This window comes from Arachis hypogaea, chromosome 17 (assembly GCF_003086295.3).
Source record: "Arachis hypogaea cultivar Tifrunner chromosome 17, arahy.Tifrunner.gnm2.J5K5, whole genome shotgun sequence".
NCBI lineage: Eukaryota > Viridiplantae > Streptophyta > Magnoliopsida > Fabales > Fabaceae > Arachis > Arachis hypogaea.
In genome coordinates this window covers 130136721-130164688 of record NC_092052.1, presented here as the reverse complement: position 1 = coordinate 130164688, position 27968 = coordinate 130136721, and the positions used below count along the sequence as shown (strand labels likewise).

The 27968-nt window shown below is 36.5% G+C and overlaps 1 long non-coding RNA gene across 1 annotated transcript; it reads right to left on the bottom strand.

Annotated features, from left to right (window-relative positions):
* Positions 1–7639: 7639 nt before the first annotated feature.
* Positions 7640–8991, bottom strand: LOC140180880 (uncharacterized). Its single transcript, XR_011874971.1, has 2 exons — positions 8572–8991; positions 7640–8147 (listed from the first exon to the last, which is right to left on the bottom strand). It is a non-coding gene; the product is annotated as an uncharacterized lncRNA (long non-coding RNA).
* Between the last annotated feature and the right edge of the window lie 18977 nt (positions 8992–27968).

Below are 27968 nucleotides of genomic sequence, written 5' to 3'. Positions count from 1 at the left end.
CTAATAACTATTTGTATATCCATATAATATAAACCTCGAGCACATTAATTAGAATAATTAGGGGACTTGGTGCAAGTAGTTTATTAATGGAATGCTGAATCTCAAGGACTTGCTTGAGTGGCTGGAAATCATTTATTATCAAAAAGGAGAAGAACTCAATCTATCTATCTCTCATGACCAAGTTGACACATGTTTATTATCTTCATATCCCACAATTATTTTATATGTGCTGAACTCTCTTTTGTAGCAAATATTTTGGTTTTTCATGGTATCTTTCAATTTGATAACTCAAAAATTAATTCGTTGTAAATTAAAATTCTATTTAAAAATTTATTATTAACTGATAAATTATTACATACAGCTCCCAACATTTATTTAAACGAACTAATGGGTTATCCGTTGTACCAACCTGCAATTTGGAATGTAACAAATATTTTATAAGATAAGGAGTACCAAAATGAATGTGATCGATCTGAGTGGGAATTAAATTTACGTGGGATCAATAATACTAACGTATAAAACAATACTTGTCTTTAATTATTCACCTAGCTAGCTACCACTTCCTGTAATAAAAGTCACCGGTGCAATAATTACATTGCTAAGGACACCATTCAAATCAAAATTATTAGTATGATTTAGCCGTATGTTGTTAGATAATAAATGAGAATAACCTAGAAACTAAATTTATTCGGTAACAACTAAGAATATGAATCACCGTAAATTTACTTGATTCAGAAGTTAATCGTACAGTTGCATTGATCGAATGTTGGTTAGTATGGAATGAGTTGAAGAATTTTTTGAAACGTAATTTAAAGGTGGATAAAGAAGTTTATCAGATTATTGTTTATTAGGCTGTGTTTGTTTATAGAGACAGAATATTGAGACATAAACACAGAGACACAAAATCATGTTTGACAGAGGAGACATGCACAGAGACAGTGTATCTAGAGACACTGAATTAGTGTATTTTGTGTCCATCCTGACAGGAAGGACACGAAAACACTAATAAGGGATACAACTTATTTTTTATTCTTTTTTTTTATTACTTTTGTTAATTTTTCATAATTATATTTTTTTATTATTATATTTTTCATCTCAAATTTTTTAAATGAAAAAAAAAAAGAATAAATTAGATTTTTATAATTTGTTCTAGTTTCTCACCAAATAGAATATAAGAATATAAAATTTTGTGTCTTTGTCCATCAGTGTCTTGTCCTGTCCTGTTCTCAGTGTCTTGTCCTGTCCTGTTCTCAGAAACAAATGCAGTCTTAATGAGTTTTGTGCTATTATCTAAAATACTTAGACTAAAAAAAATGACAGGATAATCAGGAATCAAGAAGCAGGTGTTATCAACAACTCGATTAGAAACTAGAAAAAATGGACTGATTTTGATTCTTTTAGTTATTGATGACAATGTTGGAGATGATTACAGTTTAATTTTTTATTTTGTCACTTAATAACATTATAACCTTTTACTTGCTCCACTTTATTGTATTAAATTTTTTGTTCTAAAAAAAACTAAGAATATGAATAAATATTGGTAACGTTTGATTTTTTTTTTTTAAAGTTAACATGATGGGGTAACGTTAGGAAGCTTCTGTTGTCTTTATTAGTTTAAATCTATGATTCATTTTGGGACATTATAAACATTGGATCCAATGTCACATATGCGTATAATACACCTAACCAAAGTTATTAGATTAGATGCAACGTTTTCTGTTTCATTTGTGTGAGTTCTTCATTCATAGCCATGTGAGGCTGAAACGTGATCACATATTACATTTCTTTGTAATAATAGGCAAATTAAAACCAAAATAAAATGTACAACAATTTTATTTGACAGACCATATATAATTAAAAAGCATCTCTATGTGCCAAGTATTAATATGTGGGGTGCGATGGAAATTGAAATTTCATAAAATTATTTATTCTAAAAATTTAAGTTGATTGAAGGAGGTATATATACAAATAATTATATTTTTAACATGTTTATACAGCAAGTGTAATAACCTTTTTTAGGTTTTGCGTGAATTTATTTGTATAGAATTTTCTTTTTGTTTTTATTATTTGTCTTATGATGAATTTTTTTTGTACGATATATAAAAATCGAACTTTAGATTTTTAGATCATAAAAATTTTGATATTATACTATGAAACTACTTTTTTTTTTAAATTTAAATTGACAGAAAAAGACACCTAAATTATATCTCTACAAGTTCATCAAACTGCGCGGCAAGTTCTACAACAAAATTACAAATTTCATGCAAGGGTACAGAGATCATTTCTTCGGCATATCGACAATCTTGCCATCTTTGATTGTTTTAAAAACCCCGATTGCCGATGTGTCGAAGTCAGGAGCCACGATTTTCACTTGAGCTTTAAGGGCCTCTTCAGTCATCAGGATCGCGCTCATCCCTTGCTTCACGGTCTCTTTGTGCTTCTTCTTAAACTCTTCAGCTTCGGCTTGAGCAGTCTTAGCTGACGAGACGGTCACGTCGCGTTCTTTCTCCAAAGCAGCCACCCGACCCTGCGCAGCATTGAGCTGGCTCTCCAAAGTCATCTCCCGCTCGGTTAGCCGGGAGACGGTGGCATCATAGGTCTTCAATTTTTCCTCAGCGAATATGGCCTTCTCCTCAGCAGCTTTAAGCTTCTCCTCCGCTTTGGACAGCTGCTCCCGAAGTGTTTCAACTTGAGCCTTAAATTGATTGTTGGCCTTAACAGAAGATTCGAGCTTCCTATGCATCGACTGCATTCCCGACAGCTCAAACTCGGCCTTCCGAGCTATGGCGGCGCCGCGGAGGAGAGTACGGTACATCCACCTCGCCTGTCCCGGAAGGTCGGAGCCATGGAAATATCCTTCCGTGCCGGGAAGCAGCTGGGAGTCTATAAATTTTCCGGCATCGAAGTTCCTCTCCATCACGGTAAGGGCTCCTTCAGGACTGGAGGACAACTTCTGCCTCTTTGGGTTGTGGATAACCTTCAAGTCATCCTCCTCGACTTGTGGATTGGAGGTCGAGCCCCCAGTACCGACCACCTCCTCATGAACAGGAGAGACACGCACCTCGTCAGCATTGCGGTCCGGCATCTCGACATCATGGGGTGGAGACACCGCTTGGTTCTCCTTATTTTCAGGCGGGGTCTTCGGCTTTCCGTCGACCGTCTCTTCATCGTTGTCATCAGCCAGAAAGGTATTATACAAATTCTCAAGACCTGTCACCTCGGCAGACATTCCCACTACAACAAAATAGTAAAACAGGTTAGTCATGAAATCGGCATAACAAATCGAAGCAACAATAACGCAAGAAATGCAAGTTAAAGCTACTCACAAATATAATTTCTAGTGACTTCCCGGTCACCCATAAGGAGGTGGGGATTCACGTGGTTTCTCCCAAAAACGGCCAACAACCCGTCAGCAATCTTTTTGTCCACAGCGGACATCCCCTTATAGGTCACCTTAATAAAGGTGTTGGACCCCGCCCCGAAACTCCAATACGTCGGGATGAGGCGTTGCCCTTCTAACGATAGCCAGAAAGGATGACGACTGTTGACTGGGCGCACCTTGAAATACTTGTCCTTGAACCCATGATAAGAGTCCTCAAACAAGCCAAAAATCCTCCGACCCTGGGCAGATCGGAAGGACATGAATCCTTTCCTTGCTTTCCCTTCTTTGGAAGGATTCGTAAGGTTGAAGAGATAAAGAAAAACATCGACAGACACCAGCAGCTCTAAGTATTCACACACCATCTCGAAACAGCGGATGGAAGCCCAACTGTTCGGATGCAGCTGAGACGGCCCCATGGATACTCGGTTAAGGAGCGCCATTTGAAAAGAAGAGAAAGGGATGCGAACCCCCCAATTGGGTAAACATTGCCTTGTAGAACCAAATCCAGTCGGTAACTCAGGGGGAGTGGAGGTTGAGTTTGTATAACCGTTCGTTGGGGGCGGGGACGAAAACATCGTAGTTAGACTCCTCGTCGATCCCGCCGCACAAGTATTCGACTTGACGGAACTCGGTCAGCTCCTCCTCACCCATTTGGTTTAGGGAGTCCTTCACGTCGGAGGTCACCCAAGCATATCGGTCGTAACCCGCGCTTGAGGTAGAGGATCGTGAAACGTGACGAGGCATACCTACAGTGGGGGCACCACTTGGTTAGTCAATGAGGTTGGGAACTCGGAAAAGGTCCTGAAACTACATTTGCCTATTCAGCAATTGAAACCAAGCATGGCTGAAGCCAATCCTAAGTAAAAGCCTAAAAGTAAATGCCTTGGAATGGTAACCCCCCTAATGCACCTATCTAACACTAACATCAGCCAGCATACAAGTTAAGCCATAAGAGCAACATGCATACAGGAGCATAGACAACGAAGGTAAAATAAACACAAAACAAAGAATGAGGGGCGAGCGCTTACCAGGACAATTGCAGCGAGTCGAAAGGGAGCAAGAAGGAGTGAATGCACAAAGATGCAGAAATAGCAATGGAAAATTTGAGAGGGAAGAAGATGGAAATTGGAAGAGCAAGGAAATGAAGTGAAAATAAAATGCAAAACTGACTGGGGGATTAGAAAACTGACTCAAGAAGCGTGAAAGGTAAAGGGCAAAACAGTCTTTGCGCACAGGGTTTCAAAACAACCCATTATGAGCATTAAATGCCTGACGCGAAGAACGAGGCAACGAAAGGTTATCCCCAGCAACGAACAGACACGCGTGCAAAAGACACGTCCTCTCCACGAGCGGCCGACCTGGCGACAACACGTTAGAGAAAACATAACGCGCCACCAACGGCGCTCACGACCATTGCTGGCACGTTGGGGGCACTGTTACGGTCCAGCCCAGCTAAGCATGGAGACTGACCCGGCCCGGAGACCTGCTGACCCGTTTGGGCGGGTCATCGTGCCCGCCTGACTGGCGACCCGGCCACGTACCCTCCTTGCCAGCTGCACAATAGCTGGGAAGAGGAAAACTTCCTGGAAGGAGGCCTCCTCCTATGGGGCCCACTTTTCTGACATGGTATATAAGGGGAGGGTCCTACCCCTCCCTAAGGTATGTCACACACATCTCCTTACCCCCTTTTCTTCCTGCACACCTAACTGACTAGAGCGTCGGAGTGTCTTTGCATGTGACACCCCCCTCTCCACACAAAGAGCTCGGGGCGTCGGTTGCTCCAGCTCCATCCCCGCAACCCGGAACCAGGCGCTACCCCACCTTACCCACTGAAGGATCTCTCCAAACCGTCCGGTACCCGAGCAACCGTACAAAAGTATAATATTTTTCTTCTCTTCTTTTCTTATTCTTTCACAATTTTATCATGATATCAGAGCCTTGGTATCTTCCTTGAAGATGATACATAAGTTATCATCTTTCTGGTGAAAAATCATCCTACTTCTTTTTCATTCTCCTCCCACGATGAATAATCAATCTTTTAATTTAGCTCAGAATCCAACCAATCTCTATTACGTCCATCCAAGTAAAAATCTAACATCAGTCTTGGTTACACCTGTTCTAATAGGAAACAACTATCATTCATGAAATAGTTACTATGGCCTGCATGCGCCTTCTTCCGGCAGTTTCATCTGCACCTTCTTCCGGGAGTTTCGTCTGCATTCTGTTTCAGCAGTTATGTCTGCATTCTGTTTTAGTAGTTCAATCTGCATGTGTTTTAGCAGTTCCATCTGCACTCTTATTGCGCTCTATGCGCCCTCTTTTTCTACGCAGCACGCCTCTTCTTCTATTATATACTCTTCACAAAAATCTATGGTCCTATCATACAGTGTTAAAACTCATAATATAGACACGCACAAAAAATCTATGGTCCTATCATACAGTGTTTCCTTTGTCCAATATAGAATCTATTCAACTAAAAAAAAGCGGTATGTCCAATATATGCAATGTGGGGATCCAAGTTCAAGATCTACATTCGTGATAATATGTTCACGATTGGACAAACAACAAATTTACCACTCTTTGTTCTAGGTCAACGTATGTTTCTATATATATAGACCCAGTCTCTGGTTTGACAAAAGGTCCAATTATGTGTAATAATAGCATTGTAGCAGCAGCGGGTATAGTTTAGTGGTAAAAGTGCGATTCGTTCTAGGGACCCTTAAAAGTTAAGGGATCCCGCCCTCCATTGATTCATATCTCGATCAAAAACTTTATTTCTTACTTAAAGGGATTTTGAATCCTTTATTCCTCTCAATGAAAAATTCAAAGAATAATCTAAATTATCGTAATTTGTATCTAAGAAGAATCAATTCTCAATTGACAAATTGAATTCTAATATTATGAAACAAGCATATGTCGCCCATTTTGACCATTTTCGTATTTAAGCTCTTTTCTTATACTCTTTTTTTTGAGAAGGTTGGGGTGCTCTTCTATAAATGATTATATCCTTTGTTTCTGAACTGATGAGCACATCTGATAGATATAGGAGTGTCGCCATAATACTTCGTTTCGGGCATGGTTCTGTGGAAAAGTATGATCCTTACATGGTTTGAATTTACAGAAGAACATACCATGATCTCTTTGATGGATTTTTGAATTCTGGAAATCTGAATCACACATGTATCTCCTCCAAACAGTTGTTATTGACCATTCTCCTCCACTCACAACATCTTGGATGATTTTAGGCTCCCATTTAGGGTAATTTTTATGCATGAAAAATGGATTGTCTCTAATGCTAGGGTAATATATGCTATTGTAAATGCTCCAGTATACTCCAAACTTGTAAATGGGTCTGTTGGAGATAACTGTAGCTGTCTTTTTTTCTCTTTTCAGAGCCTCCCTCTCATATGGTGCTTGCTCCACTATTTTACCATTCAACTCTATTATTCATGATGCTAACATTCAATCCGTGATATGTAATTCAGTAGTACATTCAGTAATAGTTTCTGTCTTTAGAGCAATCAGAGCTATACGAACCTTTCCATCAACTTTAATGCCAATTTGTGCACCTAATCGTCCTCAACCGTAGGCATAGAAGGATACTACGTCTTCCTCGGTAGTGATGATGGTGACCGGAGTTGATAGGGCTTTGGAGGCAATATGATCTTCGGAATTCCTAAATAAAATGGTGAAGTATCCCCTGAACGTTCCTGGATAGCATTTGATAGACATAACTATCTCACGACATAGCCGATTTATAGATAGACATAATTATCTCACTTTCTAAATCGTTCACAATCTTTCAATATAACTTTTCACTACCAATTTTTTTTTTTTATTTTTTCAATCTAACAAGTTGAGCTTGGGGCTGATCTAACCACACAATTCCAATTTATAGGTCGGCAGCTCAACCTGTTTAATTGAAAACTTTCGCAGGTCAAGCTTGGGGCTATGATCCGTCTGTTGGCTATAACTCGGCTCAGGTAAAATTATAAATCGGAATCTGGTTAAAACTAAATACACATGTTTTATATCAGGAGTACGTGAAGAGTACGTGTTTTGCTCTCCTAACCAAGGTTGTCAAACTCGCGAGTCTAGGTAAACTCGTAGAGCTGACCTAGACTCGACTCATAGACTCACTCGACTCATAGACTCGTACGAGTTTACCTGTTATATATATATATATATATATATATATATATATATATATATATATATATATATATTTACTCAGATATAGACATTCAAACTTAACAATTTCAACATCAAAACACATAATAAATTAACATAATACTACAATTACAAGTTACAACAAGTACTCTAGATCACACATTTAAATCCTTCACAAGTATGTATCTAGTTCAAGTCAACATAAAACACACAATCAATGATAATCCTAATCATCACCGAATCTTCTCTTTTTCAATGATGCTTCTTTAGCCTCCACACAGATTTTCAACATCACAACCTTAACTTCTTCAGGTACTGAAGCACAAGGCTCTGAATTCTCTTTAGTACCGGCAAGATAATGCTTGAATTTATAAATCCCTCTGCTTATAGTCTTTGAGCAATAATTACACTTCACTTTTTTACCATTGCCTTGAACATCAATCTCATGTTTCCATCCTATATCACTTCTATTTCCAGTTACATTTTTCCTCCTAGAAACAGCAGGTGTAGGTCTAGGAATACTAGGAAGCGAAGACCCTGTCCCTGAACCAATATTCTCAGACATTTTGTATTTTTATCCCTAAAAATCAACAACCTAGATAACAAATTCAGATTCAAATTATCCACTAACTAAATTCAGATTTCAGATTCAGATTCAGTTGATAAATAAAAAATTCAGATTTCAGATTTCAATTGCCAAGTGATGAGTGATCCACTATCAAAGTTGAATTATAATTATTCATAACTAACACTAACTAAACTAACACTAACATTTCAGTAAACCACACATTTTAACCATGAAGCATGAAGCATGAAGCAGCATCAGTTTACTAACTTATTAAAGCATGAAGCAGCATCAGTTTAATTTTTTTCTATCATATCAAATCTCATTAACCAATTCTGTGTATGATTTAAACTAAACAAAAAATTTTTTAAAAGGTTAATATCAGAAGTTCAGAACCAAAATTGAAGAATTCATACCAAAATTGTTAATATTTGAATTTGTTTAAAAAAATTACCTTGGAGAATAGGGGCAGAATTGAAGCAGATCGGCAGTGCAGAACAGGGGCGACGAACAGGGGAGGCCGGGAGGCAAACACAGTGAAGCAGAAGTAGAATTAGAAGTAGATCGCAGAACATGGGCGACGACTGACGAACGCAGAATAGGGGCGGTGATGAACAGCGTGCCGTGAATCGTCGAGTTCTCCGACGTGGGTGGTGGGCTGGTGTCGGCGATGTAGGCTGTAGCACGAGGAACCTTCACCAGTTCAGGACATCAGGACACGAACGATGGGGGGTGGTGGGCTGGTGGGCGGCGTCGGCGATATACCACGACTCCACGAGGAAAACTGGTAGTAGTTAGGCGAGGCGACAGGCGAGGGATGAGGGATCCATCCGCCCTCTACGTGGCGGCGCAGACAACGGTGCTGGTGGATGGTGACGGCCTCAGCGAACGTTGGAGAAGAAGAAGAGAGTGAGGGCGCCGTTTTCGAATTAGGGTTATTAGGTTAGTGGTTTGGTTAGCTGTAGTTTTTTTTTTTTGGCCCAAAATAATGCCGTTTTGGTGAAAATGGGCACCCAATTCAAACTCGCTGACTCGCTAGCAAACTCGTGAGTTTGAGCGATTCTGTCTGAGTCTAGCTGAGTCTACCCGAGTCTACTCAGAAACGAGTTTTTATCTGAGTCAACTCGATTCCACTACCTAAACTCGTAAACTCGTACGAGTTTACGAGTTAACTAGCGAGTTTGACAACCATGCTCCTAACAGAATTATCCTATAAAATCAAATAACTACGTGCCAACCCAAATGGGCACATGAATCTCTCCACAAATTTCTCTAAACAAGGTCACTAAAACACAGTTATGATTAGCTAAAGCTCCGCAAAGCAATTTTGGAAATTCGTGTAATCGTCTAAACATAACTTTATAAATACAAGTGACTCACTAGGTCACAGGTGCCCACCGCAGCCGCCGTTCTTGGAAGAATCGACATATAAGTCACCCAATCCAAGGAGAGACGAGTTCAAGCATTGAGTAGGACGAACTATACCTTGAGTCGGCTACCCACACAGGAACAACATTGATACGAACTCTTTTACCCTCTTATCCATATTAATGAATAGGTGTTCATGGCAGGAATAGTTTCAGAGGGATTGAAAGGAATGTGTTGAAAATGAAACACAGAACCAGATCAGTAGTTTTGTTTCTCCTTTTCGTCATGACCAGAATTGCCAGCCTGCTACACAGGCGTCTTCCTTCTTCGGTTCTTCCTCTGCATCTTGCGCATATATGATATTTGTCCTGTATTCTTTTTATATGAGCGTCAAATTTTTTTAGTAATTCTTTATCGTTTGTCGTAAAAATATTTTTTTTAAATTTAATCTAATACCAGAAGACAAATGATTATATTTTTAATAATTTTTTTAGAATCAACAAAATCAAATTCTAAACTTTTAGATCGTAGAAGTTATAACACAATATCATAAAATCATTTATGTCAAAAAATTAAATGAATAAAAAGATGCATATAAATTATTATATTTATAACATCGTGGAGTCAAAGAAATGACTGAAAAAAAAGAATAAAAAACAAAAAACAAATAAGATGATAGAAATATATACATGAATGATAATATTTTTAAGATATATAGTGAAATCAAAGAAATTACTTAGCATAGGAAGAAGGATAAAAGCTAACACTCGGCTCAGGTAAAATTATAAATCAGAATCTGGTTAAAACTAAATACACATGTGTTATATCAGGAGTACGTGAAGAGTACATGTTTTGCTCTCCTAACATACTTATCCTATAAAATCAAATAACTACGTGCCAACCCAGATGGGCACATGAATCTCTCCACAAATTTCTCTAAATAAGGTCACTAAAACACAGTTACGATTAGCTAAAGCTTCGCAAAGCAGTTTTAGAAATTCATGTAACCGTCCTAAACACAACTTTATAAATACAAGTGACTCACTAGGTCACAGGTGCCCACCGCCGCCGCCGTTATTGGAAGAGCTGACATATAAGTCACCCAATCCAAGAAGATACGAGTTCAAGCATTGAGCAAGATGAACTATACCTTGAGTCGGCTAATGTTCGTTACCTGGTGTTCGGGTTGTCGGGTGGTGATCAGTAGGAGAGAGGGAGAGACCCCGGGCTGACGTGGAGCGAGAATCAAAGCGTGATGACGCCGGAGACTGAACGGAGCGAGGGGGTGGCCACCTGCAAGGACATTCCGACGATCAAGTCAGAGTCCGTACCAAAGGATGGCTGTATTAGGTAAGAAAGTGACGTACCTTGGGGGGAGAGCTGTCCTCTCCCCTTATATACTATATTGGGTGGGCTTAGCAATGGTCTGGCCCATTGGTAGAGGCGCTGTGAGCTGTCGCACTCCACGTGGGCAGGTCGTCCCGGACTTTGGGTCGGGAGGTCGGGTATTGCCCCGAGGACATCGACCCGAGCGATAGCACGCTTTGGATGGTAAGTCGGTCGGTTTCTGGGTCGGGTGTTAACGTCCGACCTGTTGGACCCTTTTACTGGAGATTTGGGCCTGGGCGGGGCGGTGCCCCGACCGACTACTTGGGCTGGACTTGGCAGTCCGTAACAGTTCCCCCAACACGCCAGTTTTGAGCTCTGGGGCTCGTGGCTGGGCGCGTTTGTCTTATTCGCCAGGGCGGCAAATTTTTCTTCTTTTTCGGAGGCTCATCGATGGCATTTCGTGTTCCTCACGTGTGGTCGCTTCGACCTTTGTGCTACTTCCTTGGTTTTGGCACTGGGCATTAAATGCCCATCATTTCATTGATTTGAAATTTTTGGGTGAAATGGCGAATATGCCCCTGCCCTTTGGCGCTCTTCCTCGGCGGTTACGCTTTTCTCCCCTTATTTTTATTTCGTAACCTCCTCTCCTCTTTACTTTTCTTTTTCCTCATCCTTTTATTCTTTCGTACCATTGCTGCTCCTGCTCCTGCTTCTGCTTCTTGCTGTGCTTCGATCATTCTTGCTCCTAGTGCCCCATCTTTCTTTCTGTCTGCTTCTTACAGATTCTACTTTTCCTGGTAAGCTTTCATGGCTTTTTCCCCCTTTTGGTTGCTTCTCTTTAGTTTTTGTGCATTCTTGTTTATGCATGTTTGGGTTTCTGCATTTCTTGTTTGTTTTTCTTCTAGAGGGGGTGCCACTGGGTTTTCTTGGATTTTTGCTCGCGTTTCTGGGTTAGTATAGGGGGGCTAGAGGGTGATTCATAGTTTTTCCTTTTTTCTTTTACTGTTTTGAGGGTTTCCGACTTCCCGTCTTGACTAAGTGGTGCCCCCGCTGTAGGTATGGCCGAGCGCCTTGCTTCTTCGAGTCAGGCTCAGCGCCCTTTAGCCAACTTTGTCGACCACTACGCCTGGGTCTCCTCCGATGTGAGGAATACCCCTTCCAATATTACAAAGGAGGGACTCCAGAAACTGCGCCAGTCAGGGCTCTTGTGTGGAGGGGGTCTCGAGGAGGCGCTTTATCAAGTTTACGTTCCTGCTAGCCGGGAGCGCGTGTGTCAGAAGAACTTAGCTTCCCCCCAAGTTGTTGATTGGTTGTGGGTTTACGAGCCCATGTTCACAACCTTGGGGATTCGTCTGCCTTTCTCCCCTTTTGTTATGGGCTTGTTAAATCGCTGTGATGTCGCTCCGTCGCAGCTTCACCCGAACATCTGGGCCTCCATCCGTTGTTTTGAGATGGTTTGCGAGTATCTAGAGTTACCGATTTTTGTGAATGTCTTTCTCTACCTTTTCTTACTTACGAACCCTTCTAGCCAGGGGAAGGCTAAGAAGGGGTATATGTCCTTTAGGGCCCAACAAGGCCGTAGGATCTTCGGTCTTTTTGAGGACTCTTACCACGGCTTTAAGTCTACCTTCTTTAAGGTTAGGTCAGTTGAAGGTCATCAGCCTTTCTGGCTTACGGCTGAGGGAGCTAGGCGGATCCTGACTTACTGGAGTTTTGGGGCGGGATCCGACTACCTTATAAAAGTATCTTATGATTGGCTGAGCCTGGAAGATCGCAATATTGCTGATATTCTGTTGGCTATTTTTGGTGAGAAGAACCTTAATCTCCGTATGGTGATGGGGGACCGGGAGGCCAGTCGGCCGTATGTTGGTGAGTTCCGTTTTGTTTGTTCTTTTTATGCTTTATCCTTCTATTATTCACAGATTTGCTTTCTTTTTCTTTGCTTGCAGTTTCCATGGCTGGCGGGAAGAAGACTTTGGCTGATCTGATGAACCTCATCAAGGGGGATGATGAGGGTGAGGATGACTCTTCGACGACTCCAACGGCGAGTCAGGGGCACGGAGAAACCGGGGAGGCCAGTGGTCAGGCGGGTGGAGTTGACCAGGTTCATCCGGAGAAGGTGGTGCCTCCCGAGAACACTGCGAGGTCCCAGGGTGTGGAGACAGAGACTTTAGAGGAGGATTTTGGTTTTGATGAAGAGCTGAAAGTTGCGAGCAAGCCAAAGAAGAAGAAGCGGGATACCGGGTAGGCGCTATCGGTTATGGAGAAAAACTTTGATGCTGGGGGTTTTATTGAGTCTCAGTTGCTCCCCGGCACCGAGGAGTTTTTCCATGAGACCGATCTTTCCGGGCAAGCTAGGTGGATCTACCGTAGTCTTCTCCGTGCCGCTGCTATTCCCAAGAAGGTAGAGCCTGTTTTGGGCAATTATCATGCCATGAAAGTAAAGCTTCGGAATTCCTAAAAAGATCTGACGGATTCACGATCTCGGGAGGAGTCCCTGAAGACAAAGTTATCCGAGCAGGAGAGGAAGGCTGAGGAGGATGCCAAGGAGATCAACAAGCTGGTGGATCGGGACATGGCTTTGATGAAGGATTTGAACACTTCCCGTGGTGAGACCGCTGCTGCCAAGAAAAGGGTTGAGGAGTTGGAAGAGAAATTAAAGTTGGCAGAGAGCTCGACAGAGGCTACTACCCAGGAGATGGATGTTCTGAAGAAAAAGAACAAAGAGCTTGCAAAGGGGGCCCATGAGGCTGTTAAGCTAACCGAGGAAGGAATTAAGCTCCAAGTGGCTGTTCTGGCTCCCGACCTCGATCTCTCCCAAGTTGGTGCTATGAATATAGTGGAGGGCGGGAAGATCGTTGACATCCTCAAGCGCTAGATGGATATTTCCCGACTTCCATGTTCTTTTGGTTTATCTTGTAATTTGCTTTTTGTTCTGGGGCCTATTATAAGGTGCCCTTTGGTTGTACCGGATACTTTGCTTTTTATTTTTAAAATTCCGTTTTGGTAATTGTTTGTTTTATTCGGGCCGTCGTGGCTTTGCTTTTGCCGTTTTGTTTGCTCGGGCCGCCGCGGCCTTTTGGTTTACTGTTTTCGTGGTATTTTTCTTATTCTTGCTTCTTGTTTGAGCCATTTTTGTTTTTTGGTCCCTATGGTTTCCAGGGTGATCAGTCCCGGGTTTTCGTTAGGTCGACCGTTCGCCTTTTTCTTTTGCTTGTTATTCCAATTTGGAATTTGCGAAACGTAAAACTTATCACATGGTCTAACACAAGAAAACGATGTAATGCGTAATTAAGTGAAAGATAATAGAAGAGAAAAATGATATGTTTGTAAAGAAGAGGAACATAAGGGGAGAATATAAAAGTGAAACATAAGAGGGGGGTTGAGGTCGTTAGGTCGTGTGGTCGTCCCTCCTTATGGGTAGAACCTCTTGAGGTTTGCCATGTTCCATGTTCTCGGCACCTCATTTCCATCCAATCTTTCTAGCTTGTAGCCTCCCTTGCCAAGAACTTCTTTTACTCTGTAAGGACCTTCCCAGTTCGTAGCTAGCTTGCCTTCCCCTGGGGTTGGCGGCCCTATGTCGTTACGTCCTAAGACCAAGTCGCCTTCTCCTAGGCTTCTCTTTAGCACTTTGCCATTGTACCTTAGGGCTATTCTTTGCTTTATTTCTGCTTCTGTTAGGTGTGCCATTTGCCTTGTTTCGTTGACCAGATCCTTTTCGATTGTCTCACTCCCTCCTCCAAGGAGTATCCTTGGGCTTGGTTCCCCGACTTCGACTGGGATGACTGCGTCGACCCCGTATGTGAGTCGGAAGGGGGTTTCGCCGGTGGATGATTGGGGAGTGGTCCTGTATGACCACAAGACTGAGGCTAGCTCGTCTGCCCATGAGCCCTTCTTTCCTTCGAGTCGCTTCTTTAACCCTTTTAGGATGACTTTGTTAGCTGCTTCCGCCTGGCCGTTGGTTTGGGGGTGCTCGACCGAGGAGAACCTCTGTTTGATCTTTAGTTCTTCTAGGAATCCTTTAAACTTCTTGTCGGTGAACTGTGTCCCGTTTTCTGATATGACGGTCTCCGGGATCCCGAATCTAGTGACCACCTGCTTCCACATGAACTTTTGGCAATTTGCCGCGGATATGCTAGCTAGAGGTTCTGCCTCCACCCATTTGGTGTAATAGTCAATGGCTACTATCAAGTACTTCACTTGCCCAGGCCCTGGTGGAAATGGCCCCAAGAGATCGACTCCCCATTGGGCGAAAGGTCGGGGAGCCATCATTAGGCTGAGCTCCTCGGGAGGTGCTTTGTGGAAGTTGGTATTTTCTTGGAACTTTTTGCATTTTTTCACGAACTCCTGGGCATTCGACATAATCGTAGGCCAGTAATATCCTGCTTGGATGATCTTTCTTGCTAAAGATCTTCCCCCGATGTAGTGACCGCAACATCCTTCATGGACTTCTCTTTGGACGTAGTCCGTCTGGTCGGGGTGCAGACATTTGAGTAGGGGCTGTGGAGCCCTCGTTTGTACAACTGCCCCTGTATGACTGTATATTTGGGGGCTTTCCTCTTGATAGCTTGTGTTTTCTTCACATATAGGGGTGTCTCTGCATGTTCCAAATATCGGGAGATAGCGTCTATCCATGAAGGGGGTTCGGCGCCTGGGTTGTGCACATGATGACTGCAGGTTCCGTTGCTAGCCCTTGGATTAGGGATCTATTCCCTGTGCCAGGTTTAGTGCTTGCTAGCTTAGAAAGGAGGTCGGCTCGGGCGTTTCTTTCTCTGGGAACGTGCTGGATTGTGACTTCTTCGAAACTTTTGCATAGCTCTTTTACCTTTTCCAAGTATTTTTGCAGTAGCGCGTCCCTGGCTTGGTAGTTACCATTTACTTGGGAGGTGACGATTTGGGAGTCGCTACTGACTTCTACTTTCGACGCTCCGACTTCTTTGGCTAGTAACAGTCCTCCTATTAGGGCTTCATACTCGGCTTGGTTGTTGGAGACCGGGAAGTCAAACTTGATGGATTGCTCGTAGGCTACTCCTGTCAAGTTTTCAAGGATGATTTCGGCCCCACCGAACGCTTGGTTGGATGCTTCGTCAACGTGGAGTTTCCACCATGTGTTCGGTGTGTCGGGAGTCTCTCCTGTGACTTCTACGAGGAAGTCTGTCATGGCTTGGGCTTTGATTGCCTGTCTAGGCTCGTATTGCAAATCATATTGGGACAGCTCTATTGCCCATGCCATCATTCTTCCCGCCAGGTCGGGTTTCTGTAGGACCTGTCGGATGGCTTGGTCGGTTCTCAGAATGATTATGTGCCCTTGAAAGTATTATTTTAACCTTCTAGATGAGATTAGTAGGGCGTAGGCCAGCTTTTCCAATTTAGTGTACCTCATCTCCGCTCCTTGGAATACTTTGCTGATGAAGTATATTGGGCGCTGAGTTTTGTCCTCTTCTTGGACTAGGACTGCTGCCATTGCTTGCGCGGTCACGGCTAAGTACAAGTATAGGGGCTCCCCCTCTCTAGGCTTGCTGAGTACGGGAGGTTCCGAGAGTATCTTCTTAAACTGGCTGAACGCTTCTTCGCATGCCAGGGTCCACTCAAAGGTGATTCCCTTCTTCATTAGGTTGAAGAATGGGATGGCCTTTTCTGCCGATGCTCCGAGAAAATGAGACAGAGCCGTGAGCTTCTCGGTAAGTCGTTGCACATCTTTGATACACCCAGGGCTCGTCATCTTGAGGACGGCTTCGCATTTGTCCGGGTTGGCTTCTACCCCCCTTTGTGTTATCATGAATCCCAGGAATTTCCCTGCTTCCATGACGAATGCGCACTTAAGCGGGTTAAGCCTCATGTTGAATTTCCTTAGTGCCTTGAAGACAGCCTGGAGGTCGTCTATTAGTTTGCTCGGCTCTGCTGTTTTTACCAGGATGTCGTCGACGTACACCTCTACCATTTTGCCGACGAGGTCGTGGAAGACTCTGCTCATCAACCTTTGGTAGGTGGCCCCTGTGTTCTTCAATCCGAAGGGCATTACTTTGTAGCAGTAGTGCCCCTTAATGTTATGAATGCCGTTTTGTCCTCGTCAGGTCGGTACATCGGGATTTGGTTATAGCCGGAATAGGCATCCATGAAGCTGAGGAAACGATATCCCGCCGGCAAGTCAACCAAGGTGTCAATGTTGGGGAGGGGAAAGGAGTCCTTTGGGCATGCCTTGTTCAGGTCGAAGTAATCAACGCACATCCTCCATTTTTCACTGGCTTTTTTGACTAGGACAACATTGGACAGCCATGTCGAGTACTCGAGTTCCTTGATGAACCCTGCTTCTAGTAGTCCTGCTGTTTGCTTGGCGACTTCTTCGGCTCTTTCCTGCGACATCTTCCTTCGCCGCTGGGCTACCGGTTTGGCCTCAGGCTTTATGGCTAACCGGTGGGACATGACATCGGGATCCAATCCCGGCATGTCTGATGGGGTCCATGCGAAGAGGTCGCCATTTGCCCTTACGATTTTCATGAGGAGGCCCTTGAGTTCATGGGGTAGGTTCCTATTTATGAAAGTAAACTGATCTGCCGACTTCCCTATTTGGAACTTTTCCATGTCCCCTTTTGGTTCAGGTCTTGGCTTGTCCTCCATCCTGACGTCCAGGTCTGCCAGGAACACGCCGGATAACTACCCACATAGGAACAACATTGATACGAACTCTTTTCCCCTCTTATCCATGTTAATGGATAGGTGTTCATGGCAAGAATAGTTTTAGAGGGATTGAAGAGAATGTGTTGAAAATGAAACACAGAACCAGAGTAGTAGTTTTGTTTCTCCTTTTCGTCATGCCCAGAATTGCCAGCGTGCTACACACGCGTCTTCCTTTTTCCTCTGCATCTCGCGCATATATGATATTTGTCCTGTATTCTTTTTATATGAGCGTCAAATTTTTTTAGTAATTCTTTATCATTGTCGTAAAAATATTTTTTTTTTTAAATTTAATCTAATACCAGAAGACAAATGATTATATTTTTAATAATTTTTTTTAGAATCAACAAAAATTAAATTCTAAACTTTTAGATTGTAGAAGTTTTAACACAATATCATAAAATTATTTATGTCAAAAAATTAAATGAGTAAAAAGATGCATATAAATTATTATATTTATAGCATCTTGGAGTCAAAGAAATGACTAAAAAAAAAATAAAAAACAAAAAACAAATAAGATGATAGAAATATATACATGAATGATAATATTTTTAAGATATTAAGTGAAATCAAAGAAATGACTTAGGATAGGAAGAAGGATAAAAGCTAACATTTTCTTTGGATCAAGATAATATAAAAGAAAAAAAAAACGTGAAGAAAGAAAATGGATGAAGATGTGAGTTTTTTGTTGTTTGAATGAGGAAGGAAAATAGAATGAAAAAAAATAGTGTGAAATCCATCAAAATATTTTCTTTCCACATATAAGATGAAAATAAAAGAAAAATGTATAAATAAATATAAAATTACTGATTCATCATTTGATCAATTAAAAAAATAAAAGACATAAGGGTATTAATGTAATTTTCTTCTATTATAATTTTTTTTTCCTCTCATTTTTCTTTTCATTCAAACAAAAAAAAATTTTATCTCTATTTTCTTTCTATTCATTTTTACTTGGTGAATTCTATCAAATTCTCTCTAAAATAACATATAACTTATCATCTGTAACGTGTCAATTTCTGATTGGTCGATATTTTAAAATAGATCATTATCCCTCCCCTTAATCTACCCTTAATCTTTTTTGCCATCAAACAAACTAAAATTTCTTCTCCTCCAAATCTGATTACTCTCTCACCTTCTCATGGCTTTCATTCCATTTTAAAATCATTATTAGTCTTGAACTATAGTAGAAATTACTTAGTTACGGAATTATAATTATTCATTATTGTTGTCGAATTATTTTTCCAATTAGCAAGGTAGGATAAATTGAGTAACTTTAAATTTATATATCAATGCTTCTTTTCTGTAAGCATAGACCAAATTGAATTTATGTACTCAAACTGATATTCTGTTCATTTTTTTATTTTTGGTGCATTTACGATTTTTTTAGTTGTTGAATTTTTTGCTGAGTTATCGAAATGAAACCCTCTTATGCAAAGCCGAATTAAAAGATAGTCAGATTAGGGATGGCAAAATTCCCCGAGACGCGGGGATCCCTGTGGGGACTGCCCCGAATGGGGATCCGATTGTGGGGAATTTTCTCCGCGGGGATGGGGATGGGGGACAAAATTCCCCCGAAGCAGGCGCGGGGACCCGAGCGGGGATCCCCGCCCCGTCCCCGCTATTCCCCGAAATTTATGAATTCCTTGAATTATCCTTAATAGTTTATTTCTCATATATGTTTTTTAGACATTTCTCACACACACATATATATAGAAACCCAAAACTCCTAATCTTTATTTGCATAACCCTTCTTTAATTCAGAGATTCCTAAGGCAGTCCATACTTCATCCAACCTGATCTGTAGCCACCCCCTCGTCACTTTTCTCACCGCATCGTCACACCTCACCGTGCCATCACCCTTACAGCGTCGTAATTTCTTTTTGCGGCGTTCCTTTTTGTAACTCTACCGTCATGTCCATTCTCCTCTCTGTTGCCGCGTCTCCCACCTCGTCTACTACTTTGTCCTTTGGCTCGTCGTTGCGTCCCCATTGCGTTATTTCGAAAGAAGTCACCATCGTGTCATTTAGACATTTTGTATAAAATCTTACAGTTTTTGTATAAGATAGATACTTGCAGCTCTATTCATATGGAAATTAATAATTAGTTAGAACTATTATGTATATGGGGAATGGGGTCCCCGCGGGGAATGGGGCCCCGTGGGGAATGGGGATGGGGAGCAATATTCCCCCACGGCGGGGAATAGGGCGGGGATGGGGAGCAAATCTGAGGGCGGGGATGGGGAGCAGGGAGGCATCCCCCGCCCCCGCCCTGCCCCATTGACATCCCTAAGTCAGATGACTCAATTCTTATATCTGACAATGACCTTAAAATAGAGTGAAAGTAAAAAAAAGAGAATTATTAAAAAAAATAAAACATTAAGAGTTTTATTCTTTTTTGTTGTTTATCGGCAATGAAGATTTGGAGGAGTAAGGAGGATTTTTGTGTTAATTTTTTAAAAATTATTCAATGATTTATTTTAAATAATAAGTTATTAATTAAAAACGGACCATATTATTTTGGTTAAATTTAAACAACTCAAGTTATTAATATAGTTAGTAATCTTATTAAAATATCGACCAATCAAAAATTGATATGTCACATAGAATAAATTATATGTTATTTTAAAAATAATTTGTTAGAATTTATTTTTTTCTCTTTATCCAAACAACACATAAACTAATCTATTTTTTATTTTTTTATTTTTTTTCTTCTCTTTTTTATTATCTATCTAAAGAAAGTGTAAAAATCCAAGTATACACTAATCCAATTTTCCAATTTAAAACCATAGAATTAATAACTATTAGTATATGTGATATGGTAGAAAGTAACATTTGACTGGACTTTGAGGATGTAATAAGATGAAAACTCAAGTACAGTTAACTTCATGTGAAGTTAATAGATAAGAACAGTTAGATGATAATTTAATCAAACCTATCAAATTATTTAACGACTCTCAAGTATTAACTTCACATAAAGTTAACTGCACCTAAGTTAAGATAAAAACTCAAGTGCAGTTAATTTCATGTGAAATTGATAAATGAAAACAGTTAGATAATAATTTAGTCAAACTTATTAAATTATTTAACGATTTTTGAATATCAACTTTATATAAAATTAATTGTATCTGAGTTTTTTCCATGTGATAATATAGCATAAGATAACGGAAAACTAAGAGAAAGAAAGAAAAGTACTAAAACTGAAATGACGAGTTAAAATAATAAGGGTGGGTGAGAATGACACTCTGTGAAGCTCGGATCTCAAACAGTGAAGAAGACTCTCTTTTGGACCATAAAAGTCTTAGGGAGAGGTTCCTCACCCTAATTAATTCCCACGTGTCACAATCTCATTGGTTCAAAATAAAAACTACCAATCATATTATAATAGTGTTTGTGTGTGTATGTGTGTGTGTGGAATTCAATACAAGACTTTGATATTTGCTACAAAACCTGACATGAAGCATATGGGATAAGTGTGTTGTGTTTTGCATAAGAGGGAATTGAAATATTGAATTATAGAATTATAAATTTAAAACAAAAAAGTTGAATTTCAAATATTAGTAGTAATAAAAGGGTTCGAAATTTGTGTATGTTTTTGTTCCCTAAAGTCTCTTTTTAGAAACACATGTTATATGGCACGTCTCTTATTGAATCCAAGAAAAACAGGCATCCTAAGTAGGAATCAACATTTCATCACTTATTATTAACTACGTTTGCTATGCCATGCTACATCTTTTATGTGGTCCAAAACTCAAAAAATTAAAAAAACACAACTTTTTTTTTTTTTTTTTTTTTTTTTACGTTTGATTTTGGTTAATAATTGGTCATGCAAAATGATGATATGTGGTCAAACGGCTACAAAATTAAGCTATGGGATCTTATGTTAAGTAAAATTACAATGCTTAATTGCATTGGACCAAAGGGATCTCAAGTAACTATTGGTCGATGTTTTTCTTCAAAGCTTGTTGCGTTTTTGAATTTGTCATTGACCATTCATTATTATTGGTGATGATGCATGAATCCAAATCACCATAATTTTTTAAGAGTCAATTTTGCAACACAAATTATTGTATATACCTGTTAATTACTAAATTATTTTTATTATTTATTTTCTCCTTTATATATGCCGATAAAATGTGCAAATATATGGTTAATTAAAAGCTTTAAAAAATGCATGTAATTATATGATTATTGACTATGATTATGATAATATATATACGATATAAATTTACACTTTATTGTTGGAAATGTATTAACTTAGCAATAATACATACAATGTAATAGTTTACACCATGATTCATAAACATTAAATTCGATAGTTTTTTTTTTCCCTCAATTTTTGAATAAAGGTTTATTTTGACTATAAAACAAAGGGGAATGCTCCCATAAAGATATAGAAAATGTCTTTTTTTAAAGATATTTTTTTAATAATTAAAATTTAATACATATAATCACGTAAATTATATTATTTTTGTCAAAACTATGTCAGACAAATTAATTTGACCAAAAAATAGTGAATCAAATTTTGAATTCGTCTAAATTAATATTATGTTTTCATAAAATTACTACAATATCCCTATTATATAAAATGACTAAAATACTCTTATTATATATATTAATTTTGAGAATTCTAAATTCTAACCCTTTTCTTCTCTATCGCTATAGGGTTAGAATTTAAAGTTTTCAAAATTAATATATATATATATATATATATATATATATATATATATATATATAATAAGGATATTTTAGTTGTGTTTTATAATAGGGATATTGTAATAATTTTTTATAAAAAAATATTAATTTATACCGATTTAAAATTTAATTTATTAATTTTTTTGCTAAACTGATTTATCTAGTCTAATTTTAATAAAAATAATATAATTTAATTGATTATATGTGTTAAATTTTAATTTTAAAAATATATTTAAAAAATGACATTTTTGACATTTTTATCTAAGTGACTCCCTAAAAGAAAACTTAAAATATGATTTGAAGCAATTAAGGCGTGATATTCTCACAACGCTAATCATGTATTTGTACAAAAATGTCATTGTTTTGTTAAGATTCTAAAATTTAAATTTAGATTAGGCTTACTTAAGTTTAACTTTTTTGTCACGTGCTTTGCTTAGTTTAACATTTTAATTGTTTATTAGCCCAAGGTAATTTTCTTTTATTAAGTTTAAAATTTAATGGTTTAACACAATGTAATTTTTTAGTAACCTCATTAAATGCTTTGATTCATGAGTATTGAGGCATTGGAGAAGTCTCTATAGCTAACATTCAAAAATAACAAGTTGACAATAAGAGTATAATAATAATTCACCTTTTTCCATATAAATAGTGTAACATTTATTTATATATTGTTCTTCAAATCTTTCTTTGTGGAAGTTTGTCGTAGAAAAACCCAACGGAAAATATTGCTTTGCCAGCAGCGAAAGAGAAAAATATAATATTTTTATGGCCACAAACCACAATGAAAGATTCAAAGAGCATTGCATCAAAATTTTATAACTAAAATAGCATTGCCTAGTCGAGGCGCATCTCAGAGTCTTAATTATACAAACAAAACCAAAAACACGTTGGATTATTGCTCTAACTTTGTCTACAAAATCTATTTCATCTCAACGGCCAAAAATGAGTTGTATTAATCAAGTTGAATTGGTTTAATAATTAGTTTATTAATATGTTTAAATAAGTATTAGAGTTTCGAATACCACACTGTACATGCAGCAATCTATTAAAAATACTGTAAAAAATAAAAAATGAGTTACATTATTTGTTTAATTGGTTAATTTTAATACATTAATAGTACGTATAAGATATTTTTTACGATTATTTAATTAGATTTATGCGTTTAAATAAATGACTTTTTAAGTAGTAAATTTAAAAAAAAAATTTGCTGATTTGACGAAATACAATTGATTATGTATGTAAATTTTTTTTATATTAATTAATTTATTCATTTAAACGGTTTTTTAAGTAGTGAATTTAAAAATTAATTATTTTTATTAATTAATAATACATAATTAATTATTTGTGTAAAACTTTTATATCGATTCAACTGCATATGATTTAAACCTGCATTGGTATGTAAAACACACTAAAGTAATTTATATTTTATATACTATTCATTATTAGATAAGATATATGCATAATGAATGTGAAAGTTATATTTTATGGTGAATCTCTAATATTATGCCTGCTAACATTGTGGTAATTTTTTTGGTAATGTAGAAATATTATGCCTATTTCTATTATTAATATGACAAAATATAAAATTAAGTTGAATTGTGAAATAGTTAAGTCACTTGTTTATTTAAATAAGTGTCAAAAATTTAATTTTTTTATTATGTATATATTAATTTATTGGTTAGTAATTTATTAGTCTAAAAAATACTGTAAACAAATATGATTATATATAAGAAAAAATGTAAATTTTATTATTTATATTATTATTTTTCAAATTATTACCATTTGAGATCTCTCTAATCTCAATGTATCTAGCATATCATATGCACAGTTGTACTCATTAACACATAGTATTATCCTGTCCAAAAAATAAATAAATAAATACAGTATTATTCTTTCAAATACAAGCCATCATCACTTTTCTCTCCATAGAAAGTTAAAAAAGTTGCAAAATTAAAAGTGTATGAAAGAAGATGAAAAAAAAAAGGCATTACTATTGTTAGAAAGGAAAGAGACACAATATGTGTTGGTAAGAAACCATTCATTGAAGTTTTGATAATTGCAATGACACTGCTTGAAATGGAAAATTCATCATCTCTAACAAGTTGTATAATTAGTGATGGAGTAATTAAAAGCACTAAGCCAAAGGGGTTAATTAGTTTACTTCAGAATGTGACTAATAATTATTACAAAATGTCACTCACTAATTTTGTATTTGTGAGTTAAATAGGATTCTGTTTGTTTATAGATAGAGAACACTAAAATAAAAAAAATAGAAATATAAAATTATATTTGATAGATAAAATATAGACAAAAATATTATATCTAGAGACATTAAATTAATATATTTTATATTTTTTTTGACAACAAAATACAGAAATATTAATAAAAATATAACTTATTTTTTATTTTTTTATTATTTTTATCAAATTTTTATAAATATAATTTTTAATTCTTTTTTATAAAAAATAAAAATAAATTAAATTTTTATAATTTATTTTAATTTATCATTAAATAAAATATAAAAATACTAATTAAGAAGAAGATTTGGTCCTACTGAAGGTGAAGGTAGTGTGGTCAATGGCTAATAACAATTTTGTACTTAAGGGTAATAAAAAGGAAAACGCGCCTAAAAGTGATGAGAAAGCGGGAAAAAAAAGTACATCTCTTTTTCTGAATTGCATGGAATAATGGAATAATAACCATAAGAGACAAAAGTTTTTTTCCAAAGGCACAAAGAATAGTAATTTCAAAAATGTATGTTTTTTAATTTTTTTTGTCAAATAATATTGGTAAATGCAATTTTTTTTAGTCTCATTAACAAATTCTATGTTGAGTGATTGCATTTGATAATGTAGCTTGAGAGAAAAATAAAGAGAATCTATTTTTGTGATTTAATTGGTTACAGAATTTTATATTTTTACTCATTATATATTATATTGGGCTAAAAAATTTGAATATGGATGTAGGAGGAGTGTTATATCTTAACATGATAATTTTTTATGTTTTTTATAATTATGGAATGTACACAAATTGGAAGGTCCAATTTGTGTTTAAAAAATTTTAAAAATTTGGGGTACACAAATCGGACACCGATTTGTGTTTAAAAAATTAAAAAAATTTGGAGTACACAAATCGAACGGTCCGATTTGTGTACTCCAATTTTTTTTTAATTTTTTAAACACAAATCGGACAGTTTGAGTACAGAAATCAGACGGTCCGATTTCTGTACATTTTAAAAATTAGACGGTCCAATTTGTATTCCGTAAATTAAATCATCCCACATTTAAAAAAAATATAATTGTTAACCCAATATTAAAAATAAAAATCTGACTATATTGATGTCCTAACATTATTTGTGTTTGGCTAGTATACATTTTGTTAAGCAAAATATTTTATTTAAAAAAATAAATCATAAACTAATATTTGCATAAATAAATTTAATCTAGATATTAATTTTATATATTATTAGGAGAAATAATGTTTGAAAAATTGTTAAATCATTTATGATTTGGCGGGGAAGGGTGGAGGGAAATGTGAGAGGTATTTGCATTTGGAGAGTGGAGAGTGAGTGTGACGTGGCCTTCCGTATCCGCTGATGTCATCTATGCACACGTGTCCACACGGGACAACACATCCTCTTCTCTCTTCCTTCCTTTAACCCTTTTACACAACAATCTCCTTCACTCCTTCCTCATTTTTAAAATTATATTTCAGTTACAAATTACTATCACTTAATTAACTTTTTAAAAAATATTATTTTTGAATATATATAATCAAATAGGTCTTTAAGAATTTTTATGTGGGACATTTTTGTCATTAAAAAGATTTATTATATTAAAATTTTAAATTTTATAAAAATAAAATATATAAATTATTATTCTAATTAAATTTATTATTTTTATTTGAACAAATAAGTGTTAAAAAATGTGACGAAAAATTGAAAAAACTTATATATTTTAGTTTTATAAAGTTCCAAGATCTTACCATAATAAAATTTTCTTAGAAATAAAAACGACTTATGCAAAATTTTTTAAAAACTTATCTAGATGCTTACTCTTTATTTTTAATTATATATAATATATTTTGATAATATATATTTTTTTAAAGATATTAGATATTCATTTATTAGATAAAGAAATAGTCCTACTAAAATGTTAACAACCTATTTATCTTTGTTTATACAAAATACACATTATCAATAAAAATATATTTTTTTTTCATAGTATCCCCCAATCCAACAAGTTAAAAATTAATTTGTCGCATATTTGAATTTTATTTAAAGATCTATTGTCGATACTTACTAAATTGACTACTCAACTAACTTAAATTGATTATCAATAAAAATATTTAATTCAACGAATCTACAACTCTAATTTCCAGTGTGCTACTAAAAGTTTTAGAAATAGAAATATTTGAGTGCACATTATTAGAAAGAAAATTAATGAATCAGAGTGAAAATATTTGTATTAAGTATTAACTAACAGTCGCAACGCTCCGTGTATTTGGAAATTGCGTCGCAGTAATTCTTTTTTTTGACGTTATTTTTGGTAAATGATGATTTGAGAGCAATCCTTGAGAATATAACTCTCCGTGTTTCCATAATCAATAAAACCTCCAGAAAAAAAAAAAGGGAAAATTTGTAGAAGCTGTTACTACTCAAGAAAGAAAAAATTGATTAAATTTTAAAATAATAATTATAAATAGTAACTATTTTTACTTACATTATTGCTATATAATTAAAATTCAAAATCACTCGTAAGGATTTGACTTCAAATTAAGAAGCAAATAAATAAAATTTTCATTAATCATTAAGTACGAATAATTTTCATTTATTATGGAAGTAAAATAATTTCATATTTATATTAAATAAAATTTTTTTATTATAGAAATACAAAATAAATATTTATTTTTTAAATATATTTAAAACACTCCTTAAAAAAAAAAACCCATCATATCATTCAATAATTACATGGTACCCCAATTTTTGTTTTTCTTATTAGTGTTTGCCCTTACTACAATAATTTCAATTAATTAAACATGAAAAATCTTTTTCCATAACTAAAACTATAAATTGAAAGTATTTTAAAGAGAAAACATTTCATGTGTAGATAACTAAGAGTATCACACATTAAAAAAAAAAGACAAGAAAGAAAAAGTTTGACAATTGTTTTGTGATAAAAAAAAAAAAACTATTAGGCGGCCTTTGTTTTTGAGAACAGAACATGATAAGACATTGAGAACAAGATATAATGGACAGAGACATAAAATTTTGTGTTTTTGTATTTTGTTTGGTGATAAACTAGAACAAATTATAAAAATTCAATTTATTCTTTTTTTTTATTCAAAAAATTTGAGATGAAAAATATAATAATAAAAAAGTATAATTATAAAAAATTAACAAAAATAATGAAAGAAAAAATAAAAAATAACTTGTATCTCTTGTTAGTGTCTCCGTGTCCTTCATATCAGAATGGACACAAAATACACTAATTTATGACACATTGTCTCTGTTCATGTCTCCTTTGTCAAACACGATTTTGTATCTCTGTGTCCCTGTCTCAGTGTCCTGTCTCTATAAACAAACACAGCCTTAGATAGAAATTTAGTTAAATTAATTAAATTATTTAATCACTCTTAATTATTAATTTTACGTAAAATTGACTACACCTGACTTTCTACCTTGTTTCGTAAACCATAATTGAAAAACAAAATCTTGAAGTTGATATATGTTTTCCTAATGTTTCTCCGATAAAAATGTTTCATTATTAACAAAACACACGCCTTC